Below are 21,364 nucleotides of genomic sequence, written 5' to 3'. Positions count from 1 at the left end.
CCTCCCTGTAGTTCTGCACTTGTTGCTCCCTTTCCCTGGAAGCTCTCCTTTGGCTGCCTCTCTCCTGTCCCTCAGTACCTCTGCCCAGTAGCTCATGCCTTGTAACACCCTGGGCTGAATGTGTCTCTTGACAGGCTTTTCTGCTTATAACCTGTAGGCTCCCCAAGGATGAGGTCTGCCTCTCGGGCCTCTCTTTGTCCCCCTTTTCTCTCCCAGGGCTGGGCACAGTATATGCAAGAATCAGTGGCTGAGTGAGTGAGTGAATGCATGGATAGAAGAAGGAAATGCCATTCTATGTTTAGTTCTTTTTCAGGGGCAACTCTTCTCAATTGTGTGTGTGTGTGTGTGTGTGTGTGTGTGTGTGTAGAAACATTGGAGCTACTGGAGAAGAAAACATTCATTGACTTTGTTGTGGCTCTACCTTCCCCTTGGCCTCTTGGTCTGTCTTGCCATTAGCTGCCTATAGTTCCTGTTTTTTTCTCTCCAAAATATCATGGTCATTATTAGGTCAAACACAAGATGCTCATGGGCCACCACATTCTGGTGAAGCATAAGGACTACCAGAATGTTCTCTGAAGGAAACTCTTGACATGTGAAGTCAGGGAGAGGGCCCCAAAGTGCCACTGGCAGGTGCCTGAGTGACTGACTTTGTGTTCACTTGGCCAATCACAGAGTACAGGGAAGATAGGTGAGGAAGGGTATCATGCATGGTCAAGAGAGATGTCAGTCTTTGCCTCTTTGTTTGATTTTAGCCACACGTTGAACCCCAGCCTCACAATGAGACTCCATGGCCATCCCTCAGTCTTTAAGAAGAGTGATTCCTTAACTCTTAAAATGACAAAGCTGTTACTGCAGCATTCTGCCCAAGGAACAATAATCTGCCAACTCTGCTAACATTTATTGTGTACTTATCATGTGCCAGGCACTGGGCTAAGTCAGCAGTTTTATTTGGATTATCACGTTTCATAGTTGGGGCAGATTCTATTTCTTCACCCATTTCACAGTTAAGGAAACCCAGGCAAAGAGGGGTTATAACTTGGCCAAACCCGCACAGCTGGTAAGTGCAGATAATGCCTCAAGTATCAACTCCTACACTTAATACTTTTCTGCGCCTGTAGACTCACAACTTTTCAAATTGGACTGAGGAATGATTCTACCAGCATTTTTAAACAGAAAATTTGATCATGGTTTTAAAATTGATGGACAGGGTGCCGTGATGACAAATTGAGACGCACTTAGGATAGGAAATCCTTGGTTGGTAGGTTTGGATTTAAGTGGTCTCAAAAGTCTGTAAAGTTCTGTCCACATTTTCCTTACATGGTTGAAATTGGGTGGTTCTGTCGGATTCAGTTGGATAAGCAAAATTTATAATGAGAAATATTAGTGTTTCTATATCTTGATCTAAAATCATAACATTTGGTACAGTAGCTTTACTTCACATATCAAAATTACTGAAAGTCATAAAATGATAAATAAGTCATGAAGGCAAAAATGGCTAACTGTAGGAGAATAATAAGACCTGGTGTTGTCTATATTTAAAGTCAGAAGCCAGTCTGTCCATTCTGGGGACCGTTAAGAAACCAAATATGTGTTTCTATTTCCAAGGAAAAATATTGGAACCAAAAAATACTTTGTGAGATTTTGTTGTTCGCTCTGAACCCTTTCAGTTGTCAAAGGAAAGAGCAACACTGCTTAGCTGACGGACAGCTTTCACTTTTACTCTGTGGGGTACTTTATTTTCTACTTAAGTGATGATGTTTCAAATCTTGTTTAACCTTTTGATTGACTGTGTGATTTCGTGAGCCGTTATGTGCTCTCTTTCTGGGCTAGTTTTGATGCTGTTCTTGATTTCAGATTGTTCCGATTGCTATGATTGTTCTGGCCAAGGCTCATCTGGGTTCAATTCATGCTGATGTATTAGGGATGTATTCTCCTGAATTAGAATGAGATGCTATTTTTATGACCTTAGGAGCTTCACATGTGGGTCTATAGATTTCTGGGCAGACTCCAAATTGCCAAGCCACACCTTGCCTTACATCTTTTTTCAGGAGTTTTAAAAAAAAATCAGCTTATTCTCAATGTCTGCTTATGTGCTGAAGTGCTAGACTTCTCAGCAAGAGTATGTTTCTCTTCCCGGGGGCCTCTTGTGAGGGATGCTGATGGGCTCCTGAAGGTTGGCGACCTCCAGAAACAAAAATAATTGAATTCTTTAAGAGACATGTAAGCAGATGATTTCACTCATCATTTTGTATTAATGGGGAGGGAACAAAGATGGTTCAATAAATACAGCTCACATATTTTCAGATTATGGCCAGTAAAGGAGAAGGAGGCAGCCCAGTGGAGAATAAAGTCAACAAGGATGTCAAGTTTAAAAGGAAATCAGGAGAAGCTGAACGTGAAATATAAGCAAAAAAGATGGACGGAGAAACCAGAACATGGTGAAGGGATCCTCCCAAGCAGGCAGGAAAAGGGGGTGGGTAGACATAGAACTGAGGATATAGTGCATTTCCAGAGATTCTAAGGTGGTGAAAGAGCCCATATTAATGATTTCTTTTTCTTTGGGGCTTGGGAACCAGAATAAATTATCATATGCTATTACTGTGCTTTACATGCTGATAGAATCACAATTTTAGCTAGAGCAATTGTCCTTGATTGGGTATAGCCATTCTGCCTTATTTTCAGATTTTAAAACACATTTCAAAATGCATTTGAAAATAAAAGTTTTCTTTCCTATGAGATCTAAAGATTATAGTCACGAGGAAGGAAAGCTTTGTTTTTAAAGAAATTCCTTTAAATTGCTTGTTTTGCATTTGTTTTAAAAATGTCATTGTCAGAAATTAGAAAATAGGGAAAACTGGAAAATGTAGGAAATGGAAGAAACCAAAAACCATGGCTCCCGTTTGGGATTCCTTCTTCCCTCTACTTGATGTGTATAGTTGTATGCTCTGTTATTATTAATGTAGGGTTCAACTATACATTGTTAGTTACTACTTTTTAAAAATTTACCATACTACCATGCACTTCACAATTGACTATTTCATTTCGTATATTAACTTATTTAAATATTTCCCTCTTGTTGGACATGAAGGTTGCTTCCAATTTTTGCTATTAGAAGAATGTTTTAATGAACATCTTTGGCTATTAATTTTCATGTACTTCTCTGATTATTTCCTTAGGGTCGAGTCCCAGAAATAGGAAGGATGATCAAAAATATTTATTTTAAACATGTTTAAGTTTCTTGATGCCCTGTTCAAAAGTGTGTTCACATTCATGTATTCATTCATCAGCATTTGAGTGCTCTGGGGATGGTAGGTTCAAAGCTAGATTATTGTGGATTCCATGAAGAGAAAAACAAGCCTAGATCTGCTTTCTGGAACATGCATTCCACTGGAGGAGTCTGTGAATAAGTGAGGTAATAATTAAAAAATTGCAGCCAATATTATCTTCCTCCTTCCCTCCAAAATTGTGATAAGTGCAACAAAGGAGACAGGGAGTGGTATCAAATCACAAAGGGGCTGGTTAGTGGATGCTACTCTGAAGAGATGTTTAAGTGGAGCTCTGAGAAAAATGGGGAAAGAAACTTTGTCCGTAGTGGAGAAGATCGCATGCAAAGGTCCTGAGGTGGGACAGAGCTTGGAATATTCTGGGTTGTTAGAAGGCCTCTGTGAAAGGAAAGATGGAATGAGATGGAATTGGTGATTGGACGGTGACTGGTCACCATCACGCAGGGCTTTGTGGGCTATTACTGTCTGTGAGTTTGCATTTTCATGGTAAGTGTAGTGAGAAGCTGCTGAGGGAAGTGCTAGGGTTTAAATTAAATTAAAAAAAAAAAAAAAAAGCCTCCTGGCTGCTTTGTGGAGAGTAGATGCCCCGGAGGGGACGGGGATGTGTGAGCATCAGGAGGAGCAATATGGAATATGGAGGAACTTGGCCTGATCCCCTGGGTAGTTGAGTGTCATTCAGAGGACTGCTGGATTCAGCTCTCAGAGGCCTGTAGGCATCCTTGGACCCCACTTTCAAGAAGCTCGGAGTGGTGTTTTCCTCCTAAACCTCTGTATTTTGCATACAGGACTGATTCCTCCTGTGTTATCCCATAACCTTCGTTTAAAATGTATCAGTATCTTTGCTTTGGATCTGAAATGCTTGCAAAGTAAATATTTGAAAATAGCATCTTATTCTGCTATTGTTGTGACTTGAAAAATAATACATGCCTAGTATATGGACAGACAGTAAGAGATCAAGAACTGTTACTTGATAATTTTACTCCATTCTTCTACTGATGGACATTTCGGTTATTTTGTCTATTGTAAATAATGCTGTGACTAGGCACCTTCACATAGACATATTTGTCTATTTCCTGTGGATATATTCTATTGGAAAGTAGGCCTTTACAAGAATTATTTACCAAATTAAATGCCAGCATGATTGCGGACCAGTTTAAACTCCGACATTGAAGATGTCTGTTTCCTGGCATCCTTGTCAACCCAAGATATCAGTCTGTCTTTTAAATCTTTGTTAATTGGGTGAGTACATTTTAATTGGTACTTCTTTGATAATTAGTTAGATCATCTTCCCTTATAGGAAGTGGCTTCGTTTTCTTAGCTGGAACAGAATTATGAACACAATTCCCGAAGAGTAGTAAATGCTCATTTAAAGCTTGTTACTTGAACAAATGAAGTGTAGACCTGTTTATTGACCATTTGCCTGCCTTTTGTGACTTGGTTAATATCCTTCATTTATTTGTTGGGATGGGTGTCTTTTTCTTGGTAAGTTTTAGTAGCTCTTTATAATACATTACAGTAAATAACCTCTCCTCAGAAACCTCAAATGTGTTTTCTGAGTAATTTTTCCTTTTTTGTCTGTAAGTTTAATGATTTTAATGATAGAGATCTTTAAGAACTTTGAAGTATTTCAACCATAGCCTTTATAGTTTGTGGCTTGGAAACCATATGCAGAAGAGCCTTCCCCAGCCTAAAATGACTATTTTTAGATAAATTTACCTATTTTTTTTTTTTACTAATAGGCTTTACTATAAACTATTGCCATATTCTTTGAACAACCTCCACTCTTGTTGTAGGGTATTTTTGTAACAAGGTGTGTAAAACTTGTGTAACAAGTTTTATTTTAAAATTTTATGCAAATAAGATCTGTAGGGCTTTTTTTGTGTACTATCTTAAAGAATTTTCCTCTTTTGATTGAGAACCATACGCCTCAAACTTTGATTTGTCTCTGAATCATTTGGGAAGCTTATTAAAATGCAGATTCAGTAGGTTTTGAGTGGGCTGTGAAGGTCTGCCTTTCCAACAGGCTCCTGGGTGAAGGCCATGCTGCTGACAGGTGACCACATTTGAGTAGTAAGGTCCTAAGGGACTTAAAATACTACATGAACTACCCAGGACAGTGCTTGGATACAGTGCTCTTTTAAGAAGTGTGTGTGTGTGTGTGTGTGTGTGTGTGTGTGTGTATTTGGCCGACAAATGAGTCCTTGAGTTTTTTTCTATTTTTTCCTTAATGAGACTTTCATGATTTATGTAGCTTATGGTCTTTTTCTCAAAGAACCAGTTCTTTGATTTATTTATTAGTTTTGTTTTTCTATTTTTTAATGAATTGATTTGTGCTTTTATCTTTATTAAGCCCTTTTTCCCCGTTTCATTCAGTATTTTATTTTCTAGCTTCTTGAGTTGATTTCTTAAATAATTGATTTGTTTTATTTCTTTAGTATTAAAGTGTTTAAGGCTATGAAATTTACTGTTAGTACACTTTGGCCACTTTCCATGTATTTTGATATGTGTTGGTTTTATTATTGCTATTCTCCAAAAAATCTGTAATTGCTGTTTTGGTTTTATTTTTGACCCAAGAATTATTTCCAAGCTGTTGGAATAATTATTTTGTTCTACTTTTGAAATTAATTTCTCGTTTATTGTAGTGTGAGTGGTGAATATAATCTATGTTATTAATTTCCTTTTGGGGCATTTAATGGGATTTTCTTGGTTGTTTAATATTGGTAGATTTATAACTCTTTAGTGGGCCTTAGAAAAGGAACTTAAATTCTTTGCAATATACAAAGTATGAAAAAGCTTTTACAATGACTTTAATAATACTAATCAAATCCCCTACTTTAATACTTATTATCTTCCTGATTAGCCAGGGTAATGTTCTTTCATTCCCCCCCCACCACTTTGTATTTTCAACATTTTTTTTTTTAAGATTTTATTCATGAGAGACAGGGAGTAGGGGGAGGGCAGAGGGAGAAGCAGGCTCCATGCAAGGAGCCTGACATGGGACTCGATTCCGGGTCTCCAGGATCATGCCCTGGGCCGAAGGCTCTAAACCACTGAGCCACTGGGCTGCCCAACATTTTTTGCTTTACAGTATTGGATGCTGTGTTACTGAGATCGAGAATATTTTGACAGTTAGATCTCTGTTGTGGCTTGTGCCACTTGTCAGTTTAAAAAATGACCTCTTTTGGCAAAAGTTAATACCGTTCAGCCTCTTTGGATTCACCCTAATCAGCTGTAAAGAGAGGAATGTCTGCTTTTATCTTCATTGAATTTTTTCTGGCATATTTTTGCCTTTTTGTATTTTTGGTCATTAATTTTTTTTTGTCTGGTAGCGCTCCCATCTTTGTGTTACAGCTTCAGTCCTTTTCCTGATAAACATCATACACTTGTTTTTATTGGTTTTAGATTCAGTTTGAGAATCTCTTAACTGCTGAGTTCATCTTCTGGCTGTGTCTAGTTTTTAATTGATATTTTTTTGCCTTTAAGTCTGTTCTGTTGAGTATTGATCCTGGTGACAGAGAAAACCTACAGTCTACTTTTATTTCTAACTAGCTTTATTTGTTTACATTTTGAAAATAAAGTTTTATGGTTTAAATTTATATTTTTATTTGTATTTTTAGGAGGAGGTGGGTCAGAGGGGGAGGAGAGAGGAGAGAATCTTTGGCAGACTCCACGCCCAGCATGGCCTGAGCCGAAATCGAGTTGGATGCTCAGCTTAACCACATGAGCTACCCAGATGCCCCATGGTTTAAAAATGTTTATAGCTATAAGTACCACCATTGTTTAGTCTTAATTTTAGTTGTGAATTTATCAAGATTTGGGCACCTGCGTGGCTCACTGGTTTGAGTATCTGCCTTTGGCTCAAGTTGTGATCCTGGGATCGAGTCCTGCATCAGGCTGCCTACAGGGAGCCTGCTTCTCCCTCTGCCTGTGTCTCTGCCTCTCTCTGTCTCTCTCATGAATAAATAAATAAAATCTTCTTAAAAATTAAAAATTTTTTCCTATCACTACTTATTTTTGAGATCTGTATTTTTAACGGAGCTTTCGCAGCGTACAGCTGCGAGTTGGTTGTTCAGTGGTGGTACTTTAGCATCTGCCACCCTGAGGCCTTCATGTTTGAGAATATCATGACTGTCTTCCTGGCCTCTGTATTGGCGTCTGCTTTCCTCTCCCTTTCCCACTTATGTATGTCCTTCTTTCCCTCATCCCCTTCCTCCTCCTCTTTGTCCATTGACACATAATGGCTGGTTGGCTGGGTGTAGAAGAATACCTCTCCCTCAAACCTCCATGGATGTTGCTGAGGTGTTTCCTGGAATGAAGGAGAAGACTGACCTTTTTTATCCTTGATACGTCACTGATGTTAACCTGTGTCCTTGTGCAAGTTCTGTCTTCATTCCTTCATACTCTAGGATTTCACTAGCCTGTTTCTCCATGCTGTTCACTTGTCATTTTTTTTTCTGATGCCTGCACAGATTTTCTTTAAGATCATTTCTTGAGCCATATCACTGAATATAGTTTTTATATTGCTTTGTCATTTCTTTCTTTGGACCCACCCATTCTAGATCTGGGATTACCTTTCACATTTAACATCTCCCTGATGGCTTGGGTCAGTCTGCTTTGTGCTTTTGGTTTCTGTATTCACGATGATCTCAAGCTTGTGTTTTTTACTGTTGACTTGATTCATTATACTGTTTTGAATTCTTCAGTGGACTTGTTTCTTTAACACCCCCCCCCCCCGCCCCGTCATGTCACTTTATTGTCTTACTTCACATTTTAGATTTTGATTTATTGCCTCCATATTTTTTTTTCAATGTCTTTGAGAGTTCAAACCATTGCTGTTACAGCACTTTTTTTTTTTTATCTTCTGGAGTAAATTTTCATAAGGTATGTGCTCTTAGAGATGCACACTTCTAATCTATTTAAAAATTGATTTACTTTTTTTTTCTTTCCTGCAACAGTGCTACAAGAGTCTTTCCTCCATCTTTTGCTGCCTTTTAACTCTTTTTGAATTATAACTCTATATTTTCAGGTCTTCTACTGACCCTGAAATAGTCTAGTTGATTTTCCTTGGATATGCAGCTTGTTTTCCAAGATACCATCGAATCTTTATGTGGAACAAGGTTGGAGGGCTGTGTCTGAGGTTAGTATTCTGAGTTGTTTAGTCCTTTGTGAGATTGGGTAAGAGGAAGGAACTAGGTTGGTGGTTTATTGCCACTAGAGAGTTTTGCCTCTGCAGGCTTTTAAAATTTTTCTCCTTTTCAATTACTTCATAATATGTCAGAGCCATAGATTTGAGGGCATATCCCATCTCGTTGTGGGATGAGATTCCAAATTGTTCCTGTTCCATACCTCCTTAATGTTTAACCATATTGTTAAGTAATTCCCTTAAAACAAACAAGCAAAACAAGCACTGAAATATTTATGGCTTCTAATAGATGTGGGCTCAGAAGCATTTTATTTCCCACCCTCCCACTGCAGTTTGCCTTACTTCTGAAATAACAATTTCAATTACAGAAGTAATACATTCTCATTGTATAAATCTCCAGGAGTCTTTAAAAAATACCCAAAGAGAGAAACAAAAATTCCTTATAATCCTACCATATGGAAATAATCAGTGTTTGCTTTTTGACGCATGCTTTTAGCCTTCTCTGTGTGTGTACGTGTTGTATGGAAACCTTTTTTGCTTAGCAATATATTGTTGAAATTTTCCCAAGTGGCTAAATATTATTCTTCATGATTAATTTTAATGGCTGTGCAGTACTTTTATTTTCCTCTGGCTTACCTGTGTTTCTTGAAAGAACCAGTAAAGAGATGCTATGTTTGTAACTAAACAAAAAGTGAGAATGGAGGGAGGTCCATATATATTGCAAATAAATCTAGAATTGATTTATTATGAGAAGTGGTTGGGGAAATGGTGGGGGGCCATAAGATTTCTCTCTCCACACACCCATACTCATGTAGACACAAACAGTCCCATCAGTGGGGTTTGGAGGGTGGGGAATGTACCAGGTGTCAGGAGTCACTAGAGGAGTCTAGGCTCTTCTCATCCCAGTTGTATGACTGGGGGCAAGCCACTTGGCCTCTTAGCTTTATTTTCCTCAGTTGCCAAATGGGGGATGGTAATACCTACTTTGCCTACCTTACAAAGCTATTTTATTCCTAAATAAGATCGAAATGGGAAAATGCGCAATTGCTTATTGAATGAATAATTCTATATACTGTAGAGGGATATTTTGGTGGCAAAAGTGCATTTGATTCCACTAACACTTACTGAGCACCTACTCTGTTCAGAGGCCAGTATAGCTAATCAATATAAGAGGAGGCACCATCCTCTGCTGAAATGGCCTTGTTATGAATGTTTCATTTTTCTCAAATCAATGATCTTCTGGGTGACAGTGCTGGCTTCTTCTCATCACTCTGATATGATTAATTCATTCATCATGTTAGACTGATTTAATTATTTATTATGTCGTTTTGTTTATTTAATTTGCATATCAATTGCCAGGGTGCTGCATATCTCTGCTTACCACAGAATCATATTAAGAAAGGTTTTGATGCTGATGCAGGTTCAGTGGTCTCCCCGGGGGCAAAAACTTTTCTGTAATTGAATACTTAGGTGCTGGGAAGCAACAGCTAGAATTTTTTTCTGACCTGAAGTTCAACCTATTCCTTCCTGCTTGGGTCCAGGGAGACAGCTAGTTGTGAATTATGCATTCTCATCTACCCTCTGGTCAATGTTTGCATATTTTAGTTTTCCATAGAGGGGACAGCCTTTCCCTCGAGGAACAACTCTTCGTAGTTGGCTTAGGCAAAGAAAGGAGGCTAGTCACTGTTCCCTTACCCGCTGCCTTTGATTGTCTTTTTTCAACCCAGACTCCAGTGTAGAGGCCCCAAAAGAGGCATTGCCTATGTTCTCATCATTGTATTATTCCAGTCTTTCAGCTGGGAACAGTAGGAGAAGCAGCAGCGCTTGAGTCCTTGGACACTGGATTTGCTTACCTTCCTGTTCATCAGCTTAAGATGAAGCGAGACTCAGGTCTTGGGATTGAGTTCCTGGTCATGATTCATATTAGATGTGTGATTTTGGGGAGTTACTGCACAATACTGACGATGATTATATAGTTAAAGAGCACTGAGTATATCCTCAGGACTAACCTAAGTACTTATATTGTCATTTAATAATCTCCTTGGAGTTCCTTTTCTGGTTACAACTGCTGCATAACAAGCCACCTCAAATCTCAGGGCTCAAAACAGTCAAAATCCTTTATTTGCTTATGTATATGCATGTTGGATAGGACTCAGTAGAAGAACATGTCTCTGTTCCATGCAGTATCCACTACACTGTCTGGAGGCTGGGGGAATGGCTCACTTACCTGGCTTCCAAGCCTGGCAGGGTGTGTGTGTGTGTGTGGGGGGGGGGGGGGGTCTCAGTTTCTCTCCATGGATGCCTCTTCGTGAATTGCTTGGGCTTCCTCATAGCATGGAGTGCCTGGGTTTCAAGAGTGGGCATCCCTAGGGAGCCAAGAAGCCACATAGTTTTTGCTCACCTGTTTGCAGAAGCCACCCAGCATCACTTGTAGTACACCTTACTGTGGTGGGGTTCACAGACCTTCCAGATTCGGTGGGAGGGGACCCTAGTGTTCACACATGGATGGGGTGGGGCAAAGTCAGTATAGAAGATCATGTGGGTGGGAGATTCTGTTGCTGCTATCTTTGGAAAATACGATCTGTCTGAACTCCTCTGAGAAGGAATTTGCTCCATCCTTTGACAGAAAGGCTGTGTAAGTTGTCTGTGGTCACAAGCTTGTGGAATGATTGAGTGGGGCTTGAATACTGGCAGGTTGGCTCTAGACTGTAAGCTTTTTACCACTAACAGTCATAACATCAAACACGTATTGAATTGCTGCTGTGTGCTATTTACTCCTGTAAGCACTTGAAATGTTTTGACTTACATAACCCTTCTAACAAACTTCCGTAATGGGTGCTACTTTTTTTTTTTTTTAAGATTTTACTTATTTGTTCATGAGAGAGACAGAGAGAGGCACAGACACCGGCAGAGGGAGAGGGAGAAGCAAGCTCCATGCAGGGAGCCCAATGTGGGATGTGGGAATTCAACACCAATAGCAACACTCCAGGATCATGCCCTGGGCTGAAGGCGCTAAACCGCTGAGCTGCCCCGGCTGCCCCATGGGTGCTACTTTTATCCCCATTTTACAAATGGTGACATTGGGGCACACAGGTTTATGCGCTTTGCTCCAGGTCCCATGAGTAAGTGCCAGAGCTGAGATTGAAACTCAGGCTCCAGGGTCACAGGCTTAACAATGTACTCTTCTGGTTCTTAAGTAACTATGCAAATTCATTGTAATGACCAATTTGTCCCCCCCCCCCCCGCCCCCACTTCTTTCCTTCCACACTAGAGACTTGATGAGATCTTTTTCTAATAGCCTCCCTCACACACACATTCTGAGGATTGATTGGAGTCCTTGAATCTCTTTAATAGAAGGAGGAGCTCATGTGCACAAAGTGTATCTAGCCTTGCATACCCCCAACCCGACCCATTGTGAAGAGCTAGGTTCTTGCCCTGGTCTTGAAGGGAACACTCTCCCTCCCTTCTTCCTTCTCTTCATTACCCCAGCCAGGTTTTGAGGCTTTCCGTTTAACATAGGCCCTTCAAATCCTGCCTCTCACCATCACTGACTGAATTGGCTAAGGTGGCTGCTCAGACTGAGCCTCACTGTTCTCCCCTGTAACTTGTGGTACTAATAGCACTCCTTTCATAGAGTTGCTGTGAGGATTTAAAAATGGCACATGCAAGGAGTCATACATATGGAAGTTGCTCACATGTATGCTGACTTTCCTCCTCCAGCCTTCCCTCCTTGACATTTCTTGAAGCACACTTCCTGCTGGAAACTGTTCACCTGGCAATCAGGTTGCCCCTGCTGTACTCCCCGATGGGAGGCAAGAGGGGTTGAGCTGCCTTACGTGGGTGGCAATGAGTTGAGTTGGATTGGGGTCATGACAGAAATAGACTTACCCCAACAAAACCCCACAAACCCCCCTCAAATCAGATGCTCTCCTTTTGAGGAATGAAATTTCTGCCCTGTGTGGAAATGCAGTGGATTGAATAGCATGATCGTGTTTCCTGGGTGTGTGGGAAGATGATGATAGCCAAAGTCCTTCCTGAGAACTTTCACTGAAGCCTGTAGTCTGCCCTCTGTACACAGTACTCTTCTGCCCTCATCTCTTAAGCTCATCATCTTGGGATGGCCATTTGGTCCTAGGGTCCTGGGGTTCCAGAGTTTGGGGAAGTGTTAAGAATGATCTGAGTCCTCAAGTGGGCACTTGAAACTAGGTGAGCCACTCAGGTTCACACAAGTTTTATTTTTAAAAATTTCTAAAGAGGGGAAGGTGGGGCAGAGGGAAAGGGAGAGAGAATCTCAAGCAGGCTCCACGCCCAGGACAGAGCCTGATGTGTGGGGCCCAGTCTCAAAACCCCAAGATCACCATCTAAGCAGAAATCAAGAGGCAGACATTTAACCACCTGAGCCACCCAAGCTGGTTCACACAACTTGTAAGGATAGAAATGAGGCTAGAACTAGGGTCTCTGGATTGCCCAGCTCTGATTCCTTCTCCTTTTCTGTAATATGTTCAATATAAGCTCTGACTTAGAATCAGTGTGTTCATCTCTACCTGTAACCATTTACTCATTAGTCTTGACTGCACCCTCACGAGGAACCCTCTCCAAGCTGCTCCTGACTTTCTGATGAACACAGAATGTGAGATAATATCTGTTGCCTGAAGCTGCTGAGATTTGAGGTGCTCTGTTAGGCAGCAATTGATGATTAATACAATGGGGAGTTCCCATTGGCTAGTGCCCTTTATAGGCTCTGGCCTTTTACTGCATTACTGTGTCTCTTTCTCAGCCCTTTCTGTCCATTTGTCCTTTAAGGACCCTGTCAGGAGATTGCTGGACATTCCATAATTCCTGTTGTGTATCCCAATGAACAATTTTACTACCTTTTTTTAAATTTATTTTTATTTATTTATGATAGTCATACAGAGAGAGAGAGAGAGGCAGAGACACAGGCAGAGGGAGAAGCAGGCTCCATGCACCGGGAGCCCGACGTGGGATTCGATCCCGGGTCTCCAGGATCGCACCCTGGGCCAAAGGCAGGCGCCAAACCGCTGCGCCACCCAGGGATCCCCAATTTTACTACCTTTAAAAACATTTAAGTTTCTCTTTCATCTTGGCCGTGTTTGGGTAGGTAGGCTGCATCTTTTACAAATACATTCCAGTGTTTCCCTAAATAAAAGGGCTATTATTTCTCTGTGAGAAATTCTGGTGCTCTTTAGCTGGCCCAAATGGTTACCAATTTACCTAATGCTGGTTGTTCCCATACATAATCTGAGGCTCAGGGAATGAATGAATGGGAGTGAGTTTGTGATTCAGCTAGGAAGTAACAGAGCTGGGTCTTATCTGACTCCAGAGACTGTCTATGCCATTAAATGCCTTAGGATACTTTGCAGATATTTCCATTGAAGTTTTACTAGCAGCAGAAAAGTGAATGTGTGTGTGCTCCTTGGGGGGGGGGGGTCTGGGGCATAGCCAGAGGAGGCTGCCTCAAACAGGACATTCCTTTAAAGTTTCATGTTTTAACTTAAAAAATACATGTGAATTTTAAATTCTGCTCATTAATAGATTCATGTTGGTTTTAACATAATGTTATGTGAGTCAGGCTGGTCTCTGTTACTCCGCGGTAACAAACTCTTAGATATCAGTGGCTTGCTGGAGAGGGGAGTGTGCCTGGCATTTAGATGTCCATCAAGGTGTGAGATGGCTCATGTTAAAAAAAAAAAAAAAAAAGGTTGGATTGCCCCAACTTCCAGTATACCCCAGTTTTGGAATTTTTAATTTGACTCTTAGCCTTGAGATAAGAAAGAAGAAAACTTCAGTGGCTTAATACAAAGGTGATTTCTGATTCAGATCACATTTCAGTGTGGGTTCTTGTGACTCCTCCATGGTTCTTTTGTGACACTCACGAGTGGCCTCTGGAAAGAGGGGAGAGAGCAAGCATGGGATGTCATATGGGGGTTTTGTGCTAAGACTTGGAAGTACTGTGCTGCATCCCATCCAGTTGACCAGAATCCAATTGCGCAGTCCTGTTGGAACTCTGAGAGGACTAGAGTAACATGGTCCTGCATGCCTAGAAACAGATCATTTCAACAGGATTTGATAAATATATAGCAATATCTCTGCCACAGGAATTTAAAGTTAGAATCAAAAGGTTTTCTACTGTTCCCATTATTTAATGGGTGAGAATGTGTTGCTTTGAAACTGTCGCTTGAAAGATTATGTTGAGCAAGAGAGCTGACAGTGTGTGTTGGGTTCTGTGTCCAGGCAATTTCTTTTGTATTTGTACTATAATATCTCAATAGGTCTTACATAAATTGGTTATTTCACTGTGTTACAAGTGATAGCAAGGCAATCACCAAGCAGGCAGGAGGTAGGATGCAGTATTTTCAGCCAACCCTGGTGGGTTTTGGTGATGAGCAGTCAGGTCACTCATATCATGTGGTCTTGTTTACTATTTGTATGCTGGTCAAAGGAGTTTGTGAGCAAAGGAATAGAATCAAGAATATTTGCTTTATCACTAATAACTTTAATTTTATTCATATGGAAATAAACTCAAGTGAAATGCCCAATAAGGTTGTTGTCAAATTCCTGATCCATAGAGACCATGAGAGATGAATAATTGTTGTTTTAAACCACTAATTTTTGAGTGATTTTTTTTTAACATAGCAACAAATAACCAGAATAGTTTGCTCTAATAAGCTCTAACCATCCAGTCTGCCAACTTACTTTGTTTTTGGTTCAGCCATCTTGACATTTATCATTAAAACACTAGGAGTTCTGCCTTGATGGCTGGACAAAGATGTTAACCACTTCTTTTCTTCTGGAGGGGCTGGAGGAGAAGGGTGTATGCAGGCCAGCTAGATTCCTGATCCTGGACCAGTTTACACAGAGCACCAAAGACTGAGTTTTCCCCTTTGCCAAATCTTTCCAAGAGGAAATATCTAAGGCAATATGGATATGCATCTACCCCATTTATGACCTACAGCAACTTGTCTAGAATGAACATGGGCTGATCGTTAATGTCCTGGTTCAATGTAATCCTTTTATCCAGGCCTAGAGAGCATGGGGGTAGGAGGAGGAGAGAGAATCTCAAGCGGATTCCCTGTTGAACATGGAGCCCATCATGGGGCTCAATCCCATGACCCTGAGATATGACCTGCACTGAAATCAAGAGTTGGACACTCAACTAACTGAGCCACCCAGGCTTTCCAAGTACATTTGTAATGCTGTGCAGCCATCACCACTATCTATTTCCAGAACTTTTTCATCATTCCCAAAGAAACACCAACTACCCATTCTCCCTCTCTAGCCCCTGGGACTACATTTTACTTGCTGTCTCCATGAATTTGCCTGTTTTAAGAACTTCACTGAGTGGAATCATGAGTGGAATCATCCATTATTTTGGATGACATTTTTTAAAAATAAGTTTTATTGGAACACAGTCATGGCATTCATTTATATATTGTCTGTGGTTACGTTTACACTTGAGCAGCAGAGATGAGTAGCTGTACTAGAAATTGTCTGGCCTGAGAGCTGAAAATGTACTGTTTCATGCTGTAGAGGAAAAGTTTGCAGACCCTTGAACTAGTTGGGGCTGCCCGACCTCTGATTATTTCATTAGTGTGGGAAAGTAGCCTCTTTGCCCACCCACTGAGGGTAGATTTCTACAGTAGAAAGATAACTCAGAACCTTTAACTCTCTGCTGGTCAAATTCCTCCTGTTTTCAGCCTTCCTCATTTTATTTAAAAGAATGCAAACCATCTGGGGGTGCTGTCACTTTGTCTCAGGGTGGTGGTTTTCTGCACAAGCTCTACCACCTGGATAGCACTTCTTCTGGCCCTGGATTTACTAATGCAATACCTTTAGTTTCTCCTAGATAATCTTTATTCCTTTCCCCTCTGTGTAACAGAAACCCCTTCTAATCAATACTGCCTTCTCCACACAGTCCTTTCCCTCTTAGGAAATAATGTTTGCTAAATAATCTGATTTTACGAACTTCCCTTCTCATTGAGATGAGTAACGAATTACTTCTTATTTGGATTTTGACCTTTGGGTTTTTATTTTATCCCACAAATGAAAACAAGATTTTGACCTGGAGTTCTAAAACTGTCCCAGTGCTTGTGTTGGCAAAGTCACTTTTTCATTTTACTGTGTGTGTATTGAGAAATACAACTCTGATCCATTTTGCTTAATTTTTCCAAGATGGATCATTTTGATCCTGTTGAACATTCTTTGACAGGAGGTGGTGTCTGTGAATGATGCAGAAGGTGCTAGAGCATCGAGTTTCTTCCCGTGGCCTTGAGTAACATTGTGGCCATTATTGATTTGGGCTCATTTATGTATAAGTTCACACATTAAAAAAAAAAATCAATTACTTTGCTCTCTTCAAACAAAACCAAGCAAAATCCCCATGTACCAGATGACTTTTCTATCAGTCCACTTATAAATTAATAACTTCATAAATATGAATATTATAAATATACTGAAGAAAACCCTCAGTGAACTATCATAATCTGAGTTGGCAAACATTTTTATAAAGGGCTAGCCAGTAAACACGTTTCCATGAATTTTTTCCAATAGAACTTTATTTACAAAAACGAGCAGCAGGTCATACTTTTGCCAACCCCTGTTCTCAGTTATTCACAATCGTGCATTTTTTTAACCTTTCAAATGTCTTTTAAAGTGCATACTGTTTTTAAGATCTCTATGAAAAAGTGTTGACTTCACAAGGTGATATTTTGTGCGTGGTATCAGGATACTCTGGCACATGTTTCATTTCTATAATAGTAATAACCAATCTGTAATACCCAAGTGCCTAAGTGTGTCCTCCCCCTGCCTGATTAGACTGTACTTGTGCTGCTTCTGTTTCTTTCACAGCCCCTAAGGGCTCCTGTTCTGGGAGGCCTGAGGCACGAGATTGCAGTGTGACCCTCTGTGATGGGAAGTTTTTCTGTGCTTCTCTCATTAACTTTCAAATTCTCAGTGGTTTCAAGTTCGCATCTCACAATTTCAGTACTTAATCACCAATTTTTCCAGTTGAAAAGATACTTAAGCTAAATGAAGAGTGAGCAAAATAATAAAATAGAGGAAGCTGTCTAGGCTTCTGCTGTTGAGAAATTCAGGGAGGGAGGAGAGGCTGGTGGGGGAAGAGGCCCAGTTTTCTGAATGAAAAACCAAGTGGGGAGAATTTGAGTGGATTTATGGGAGCCAGTGGAATTCTGTGTAATAAGAAACCAGTTCTTGCTTTTTACCCCAAGAGTACCCCCTCCTCCAATTCTGGCTGGTGGTCCCTGTCAGCCTCTGGGAAAGCTGCCTCCCATCTCATCTGCTCTGACTTGGAAGGGCACCAGCCATCTAGGCCCTGAGCACTCTCATGGATGGTGGAGGTGATAGTCCTCGGTCTTCCCAAACCATAGAAATGCGAAGTTGCCTCACTTTTCACTGCCCACAGATGTTTTCTGGCCTCTGTGTTTTCATGAAGATTCATGCTATTGCAAGAAAATGGATAGAATTGTAAGTGTGCTTGTACCCTTGTGTGAAATATTGAAGGGTTTGGGGTAACATGAAAGGGATCTTGGATTTAAGAAGTTGAAGATTTAAACTTGGCTTTACTCAATACATCCTGCATGTCTTTGAGTGAATATATAGACATCAGTTTTCAATTCTGTAAATTGGGCATAATACTATCCACTTGTGAAACTCACTAATTTATACAGTAGTGTGTACCTACTGTGTGTCAGGTACTGTGTGATGTTGCCCTGAGACCTTATGACACACAGCAGATGTAGATCTGCTAGTAGACGTTGCAAGGATTAGGGACATAGTAGCTGCTTGATATGGTAGCTGTTACTGTTCCATCGTCATTATATTCACTGGTGTTGGTAATCCCAGGTCACATAGTTAACTTGTCGGATGGTTGCCCTGATTCCTAACATGTCCTGCCAGTTGACCTTTGGACCCTCTGTTGAGACTTGGTGCTCATCTCTGCTCCAGTGATTGACCCAGTCACAGGTTGTGACCAGTGACTTCTATTTTTCTGCTGCCACTATGTCTCCCTGTTTATTGCCTGGGAGAAGCAGCTAATAAAAAGTCAATGGCTCTGCTGGTTCTTCATGAGTGTGTGCTTCCCTGGTGCATGGGAAGTATAATTTCATGGATTCTCATGAACCTGTCAGTTCCTGTGTGATGGAAGGCAGAGCCATTTGAAGCACATGGGGTTGGGAACTCAGGATTGAACCAAAATCAGAGGTAAAAGACCAAAACCTCCCCCCCGCCCAACCTCCCAAAATAAAATTTAAAAAATGACAAAATACCCCCCACCAAGGTCAGAGGGAGGGAAGCCTTAAATATCCTTCCCACTCAAGACCCTGTCCCTGAAAGAGAGCAGCCCCATGAACCACAGATCCACCCCACCCTTCATTTTCATGTCACCAGTTAAAGAGCAAGACAAGTATAGAGACTGTGTCATCAAAATGGACCAGAGGATATTGTGGATGGCATTGGATGTTTTTAGGTCTCACTCCTTGGTTTCATAGATGAGGTAAGAGAAGGATGCTCAATCTTGGTTTGCTTCAATAATATTTATGGAGGACTTAATCTGCCACCAGCACTCTGAGGACACAGTGACAGATAGGACAGGCAGCCTGGGGTAACCAGTCTCTAAGATGGCCCCAAGATTCCCAGCCTCCTGGTCTTCATGTCCCTGTGAAGTCCTCTCTGCCCCTGTACCAGGCTTGGTGTGTGTGATCAGTGGAATTTGCAGAAGTAATTATACATCAGTTCTGAGATGATGGTAAAAGATTGTAGCTTGCATCTTGTTGTCCCTTGTTTTGAGGAAAGCCAACTGCCAGGTCATGAGTAGGCCTATGGCGAGGCCCATGTGACCTGCAGACAACAGCCACATGAGTGACTGCTGTCTTCAGATGTTACAGAGTTAGCGTGTCGTGAAAGGAAGGACAGGCAACAATGAGAGAGGAGATGAGCTACTGGGATTCTTGTGTGTGTATATATTTAGTTTTAAGCAGAATCAGGAAGACAGCCTGATGGCAGGTTCATATTTCTGTATGCCCTCCAGCTTCCTGCCCTTTCTTCAGGTCCTCAGATGTACCAAGTTCTTGCCGACCTTGGGGTCAACCCTCCTTCTGCTGTTACTTCAGGCTAACTCCTCCAGATCCCTCATGAATCACTTGAAACTTGATAGACAAGCATTCATTCGACTGGGGGAGGCTGGATACATAAGAAGGGGCCAAACCCTGTGGGCCCTGGTTAGGCCCTGGTGAGGAGTTGAAATTTTATCATCTTTGTTCTGCCAATAGAACTTTTTCTGGCAATGGCAATATTTCACATCTGCACTGTCCGGTAGGGTAGCCACTAACTGTAGATGGCTGTTTTGGCCTTGAAATATGTCTAGTGCGATTGGGGCCCTGAATTAATTCTATTTAATACCACAGGATTTGAATTTATAAGCCACACATGGCAAGTGTGTGGCTTGTATAAGCCACTACATGGGCCCATGTAGATAGTGCAGACGAGCTAGGGAGGTGTCCAGTGGGTAGTGATGGGAATCTGTAGGAGGATCTTCCTGGCTGTTATGTGGAGAATGGATGAAAGGTAGCCAGGGAGGGAGGAGGCTGGAGCAGTGACCTACGTGGGGGATGGTGGCTGCCCCACCAGCTCTTGGTGCCCTTTTGTGACCCCAGGGACATGTGAGTGTTGTAGATGGCGAGACTGGGGTGTCAGCATGGCATCACTCCCACCTGGTGTACTCTGATGCCGGGGCATGGTCTCCAAGGACTGCCATTTCTTAGCCGCAAAGGATGGAGGGGCTCCCCTCCTGGCTGTTGCAGAAGGGCCCTATTGTGCACCTCCCTTTGCAAGGCTCAAATGCAGTGAAGTATCTACATGGTCCTTCGTTGACATTACTTATTGCCTGTGCTTTTAGTTTCTTCATCTTCAAAACAGGGTTTTGATACCATCCATCTTTAGGAATCTTGAGAGGCTCAAATAATAAGAGAAATCCATCTGTAACCACTTCCTACAATGAGTGTTACATGGTAGGATTGGCAACTGTTTGCTGTTATTTGCTTTAACATAATCACCAGCATCATCTCTCACCTAGGGTTCTCTAGCTCAGTGTGCTCACCTCATCTGAGCTCATTTGAGCCTCAGGGCTATGCTGGGCCTTTCTCTGAAACTGCCTCTTGGGCTGTCATTAAGGGAGAACTCCAGTCCAATCTTGGATTGGATTAACTGGTCTTTTTTTTTTTTTTAATTTTGTGTTTATTTTTTTATTATTTTTAAAAGATTTTATTTATTTATTCATGAGAGACACACACACACACAGAGGCAGAGACACAGGCAGAGGGAGAAGCAGGCTTCATGCAGGGAGCCTGACGTGGGACTCGATCCCAGGTCTCCAGGATCACACCCTGGGCTGAAGGCGGCACTAAACCACTGAACCACCCTGGCTGCTCATGGATTAACTGGTCTGCTGCAGAGGGGAGCCAATGGTCTAGGATGAGCTCAGGTGCAGGGAGGTACCAGAATGCTCTGGGCTGTTTTTATTACATGCAGGTCACTGTCCTGAAATGGACAGGGGGAGTCCCAGGAAGCTGATCGGCTTTGGGGACAATGAGTACTTCCTGTGAATCAGAGCTGGCAACATATGCAGGTCTTTGTCTTCACAGCCAGTGGCACTCTGGAATGTCTACTTAGGTTAGACCAGGAAGTCAGGCTTGAGGCTGTTCTTAATTGTTACTAGAGGAAGGTAGCATATGTACAATGAAGTATTAGTTTACGATAGCATTAGATCTTCATCTAATGTCAAATATTAGTTATATATCCTGTCATTCTTTTCTTCCTGCTGCTCATTTCATGGAGTGGATGATTTCACAGACAAATCAAACCACTGCCAGTAAGCCCAGCCTTTCTACACCATTGTACTAATTTT

General features: G+C 41.4%; 1 protein-coding gene across 2 annotated transcripts in view; it reads left to right on the top strand.

Moving 5' to 3' along the window:
* PTPRT (protein tyrosine phosphatase receptor type T) overlaps nt 1–21,364 on the top strand; it is a 1,032,653-nt gene that overhangs the window by 149,535 nt on the left and 861,754 nt on the right. The window lies entirely within an intron of this gene.

Source organism: Canis lupus, chromosome 24 (genome assembly GCF_011100685.1).
Source record: "Canis lupus familiaris isolate Mischka breed German Shepherd chromosome 24, alternate assembly UU_Cfam_GSD_1.0, whole genome shotgun sequence".
Taxonomy (NCBI): Eukaryota; Metazoa; Chordata; class Mammalia; order Carnivora; family Canidae; genus Canis; species Canis lupus.
This window is presented reverse-complemented; position numbering and strand designations above follow the sequence as displayed.